Source organism: Zea mays, chromosome 5, assembly GCF_902167145.1.
Source record: "Zea mays cultivar B73 chromosome 5, Zm-B73-REFERENCE-NAM-5.0, whole genome shotgun sequence".
NCBI lineage: Eukaryota > Viridiplantae > Streptophyta > Magnoliopsida > Poales > Poaceae > Zea > Zea mays.
In genome coordinates this window covers 220,240,376-220,244,835 of record NC_050100.1, presented here as the reverse complement: position 1 = coordinate 220,244,835, position 4,460 = coordinate 220,240,376, and the positions used below count along the sequence as shown (strand labels likewise).

At 47.0% G+C, this 4,460-nt stretch overlaps 1 pseudogene; it reads left to right on the top strand.

The window, feature by feature from the left end:
• Positions 1-1,444: 1,444 nt before the first annotated feature.
• LOC109939888 (probable glutathione S-transferase GSTU6) lies at positions 1,445-1,760 on the top strand (annotated as a pseudogene).
• Positions 1,761-4,460: the final 2,700 nt, after the last annotated feature.

Here is a 4,460-nt window from a genome sequence, read left to right as displayed (position 1 = left end):
TTGATATATTTGCCTATCATTTAAAATTCTATATTGATTCTTTACAATAATTTGTGCGGTATTATAATATTTGTTCGACATCTGTTCATTTTATTTGAGTCAACATATTTATAATAATAACACATATTTAAACGTCGATATAAAATTAGTGTTACCGTGATGTTTTGCTAAACGGATTATGCATGTTATAGTGATGTTTGTTGTTTCATATCTATGGTTTATACTAATTTTTAACTCTCGTGGCAACGCACGGGCACATACCTATACATACTTAACAGTTGTGGAGAGTTGTCGTTTTCTCTCTTGTTGCTGCCCAATTTGTTTTGTCGGCTATTGCTATTGTAGCAACAACAGTCACAACAAGAGGCCAAGAGAGATAAGATTGTTTTGCGATGCTACAACTCCAAGAGAAAGATGTTCACTCCGTAGCAACGCACGTGCATTCAGCTAGTCTCTACTAACTATTAAGTCTCTATTGTAGACTGCCCCCGCCTCCCTCCCTCCCTCCGCCCGCCCGCCCGCCCGTCGCAAACACCGCCGCAGTCTGTTCGCTGCGACCCCGCCGCAATCCCGCACATGCCGCGACCGCCACAAACAACCGCATCTCCCTCCGCCACAAACAACCGCGCTTCCCGCAGACTCCGTTCGTGTGCCTCTTTGTAGGTTTTCTACACTCTAGGAGGAGGTCACAGATGCCTCAGAGTTGGCTTCGTCGCGCGCATGCGATTTGAGGCGGCGGCCGGAGGCTGGCACAGCCGCAGCTGGGGCTACGATGACAACGGCGCTGTGGATGCCTCCACCGCCGCCGGATCAAAGGGAGTATTTGTACCGGGAGGGTCGCAGGCACGACGGCGGCGAAGGCGACCCGCTCCTGCTGCCCGCCCCAATGCCTCCGCGCTGGTGGGACTCGCCGTACCACCCATCGCCACCACCACATCTGCGGGACCATGCGCGGCCCTCGCCGCGCCGAGTGCCGATGTCGGCCTCCTCAGGTAGGCATGCCCCTCGCGAATCCTCAGATCTGAGGCCACCGCCTTGCTGACCCCCCTACGGCGCCCCTAATTTCCTCCAACTGTTCTGCTATTTCAGGAGGCTACTACCGACAGGGCGGCGGCGCGTACGACCGCTCCTACCCTGACGACCCGCAGCCTATCTACAAACCGTCGCGCTCGGACCGGTACTGGCCGAAGGACGACGGCGGGGGATACAAGGGTTTTGTTCGGTATGGCGGCGTGGCCACAGGGACGGCCGTGACATGAGGGGTTCAAACCGGAGGTCCCCATACAGGGGTGGCTATGGAAGCGACTTCTCCCAAAACCATCCAGAGTAGCCCCCTCCGCCACCACCTAGAAGGTCTCCGTTGAGGTGAGTCGCTGTTCCGATCTGCTATGACTCACCGGGCAACCCATTGGACTGGGCAGGAGAGAGAGAGAGAGAGCTGGCAATGGCGGGAGCCGACGACCTGAAGGTGCTGGGAATGTGGACGAGCCCGTTTGTGATCCGAGTCTGCATCGTGCTCAACCTCAAGGGCCTGGCGTACGAGTACGTGGAGGAGGACCTCGGCAACAAGAGCCCCGCTCCTGCTCAGCTCCAACCCGGTGCACAAGACCGTGCCCGTGCTGCTCCACGCGGGTTGCCCCGTAAACAAGTCCCAGATCATCCTGCAGTACATCGACAAGGTCTGGGCAGGGACCGGGCCGGCCGTGCTATCGCGCGACCCCTACGAGCGCGTGGCCGCGCTGTTCTGGCCGGCCGGATAGGGATAACCTCCCACGGGTGACACCATGGCGGAGAAGGGAAAGCAGATCTGAGCCAGCAGACTCTGTTGGCCAAACCACCCGGCTCTCTGCCTCAGGGAAGGAGGCTTCAGCTCAGCCTTTGTCCGTGTCTGTCCTCATGGGACCGAGGACGAGGCACCAAGGAAGAAGGCACGCCTTGGATGGGGGCAAGGTTTGACCAAGTATGAGAAGCAGAAGGTTCAAGGCCCTGTGGATCCTGCTGAAGCTGTTGTTGATGGAAGTCCAGCTGATGGCGAACTGAAGACCGCCTCTCTTGTGCCTATGCCTGCCCCTTATGTTGCACCTGCACCTCCTGCTGCACCAGTGCTTGCGCCTGCTCCTGCGCCAGCACCTTCTGCTGCTCCTGCATTTTTGTCTGCCCCTATGCAATGCTCATCTCCAGTTACCGGGCCACCATATTGTTCCTCAGGTATGCAAGTTACGCCTCTCCTCGATGAATCAGGTCACCCGCTTAATTCTGCTCTGTCGTACTCATATCATCGAATCCCTTAATTACAGTCTAGCAGTTAGCGGCTTTACTGAAAATCTGACTCTGCAATGAACTAATTAGTACTTGTTTCAGTAGTTTATTTTGGGTTAGTTGATAACATTATGAAGTGAAATAGCACTTGTTCCAACAGTTGATTCAGGGCCAGTTGAGGATGGTATGAAATGAATTAGGCACACAGTGTGGTTTCTGTGTGTAACTCTTGCGCTTCTTTTCCTTTTCCTCCTCACGATAGTAGCAATGCTAAAATAGTTGACTTCTGGGGCTATGCTTTCACCTTGAGATTCTTCAGATGAATTTAGTGGTGCAATTATTAGATGCTTCAGGGCCTTGGTTTTGCAGTTACAGACATGCTTGGACCATTTTTGTTCTTGCAAACTAGGAACAGTGTTACCTACGATCCCAACCAGTACAAGCCCTGATGCTAGAAGTGTAGTCAGCTCAAATCACTCTACATAGCCACCTGTTTTCTTAGCTAAATGTGTGTGTGGTGCGAGCAGAAGGTTCTTTGGTAGGTTCTCATTTGTGGTAACGATCAGGAACAATAGCTGGTCTACGTGTTGTTCAGTTGTGGTGTGTGCCTATAGGTAGAGCTAAAATCAACATATAAGACATTTTGACTTTTTTAGATGCATTCTTTTCTATGCCACCCCTCTTCCACAAGGTAGGCATATCCATCCATCCTACATATTGAATTAGTGAAACATTGCTTGGTTGATAAGAAAGAAATATTTTTGGTACCATTCTTGCTGTTAGGGGGGTGGAGTAACATATTCCTGGATTTTTGGTAGCATATAAGAAAGAAATATTTCAACAAAAATGACATGTTGTCTCAAATGCAACCTTTTAATACATAGGTTCATAACATTTAATACAGAGCTAAAAACATAGTCCTAAAGGAAGACATAAGTAATGTAGTGTGAGGAGTATTAGGTGGTCTATTGCATCGACACAGGTCCTCCTAATCAAAGCTTCTAGGTTGGGTTCTCTTGGTCATCTGGGTTTTGGTTTTTGAAGGGTCTCCAAACTTCAATGTCTTTGTTGTTTTTAGCATGGGAGGGGAGCAGGGGTAAAGGCGAAACAAACAGGTCCATTTGATAGTTGAGTTGGGTCCAACATAGCTAAAAGTTGGGAACTAACTAGAATGGTTGTTTGCACATGAAGTTTGTTGCTGGTTGTGTACCTGCTTACTGCCCTTGTTGGGAACTCCAGCCCCTCTGCCAAGGACTTGTCTGCCATTCTAGACTAAGTAATTTCTCACTCTTGTTACTATTCCCTCTTTTCTAAATTATAATTTTTGTTATTTTAAACAGAGAGTAAAGTTAAGTCCCTCATGTTTCATTTTTTAAACATGTTTGAAGAGTTCAGTTGACCCCCATTTTTGTTGCATGTATGTACCTAATTTTCTTGAGTTAGGAAAATGAATGTGTATTTTTCAAATGCTTCTTTCAGATTTTCAGATGTTATGTTGATAGCCAATTTCCTCATCATCGGTCAGCAGCTAATAGTTGTCCTATTAATTGTCCAATTGCAGTAGCATTTGATTTTTCTTGCTCATTTTCTATTTTTAGTTCATTCCTGAACAAATAACTCAAGCCTAACTTTGCCTCGAACCTCAACATCTGATTAACAACACATGAAAAATAGATGGATAACCACAAAGCAGGTTAAAGATAGAATGACAATATGGTGTCGGCTTTACTCGTTAGAGTGCTATTTAAAAAAGAGGTGGTCCACAGATGGGTTGAATTTATTTTAGTTAATCATGCTTTGAATTAGTGTTTAGAGTGTAAAGTTAGGACTGAAAAATAGGTGTATATGTTCAGTTTAGTGGGCAGAAACATGCTTTGAATTAGTGTTCAATTTAGAATGTAAAGTTAGGACTGAAAAATAGGGGTATATGTTCAGTTTAGTGGGCAGAAACATGCTTTGAATTAGTGTTCAGTTTAGAATGTAAATTTATGACTGAAAACAGGAGTATATGTTTAGTTTAGTGGCCAGAAACATGCTTTGAATTAGTGTTCAGTTTAGAATGTAAAGTTAGGACTGAAAACAGGGGTATATGTTCAGTTTAGTGGGCAGAAACATGCTTTGAATTAGTGTTCAGTTTAGAATGTAAAGTTAGGACCGAAAAACAAGCACTTAATCGAGGTCTGCAATTTGCGTAAAGGAAC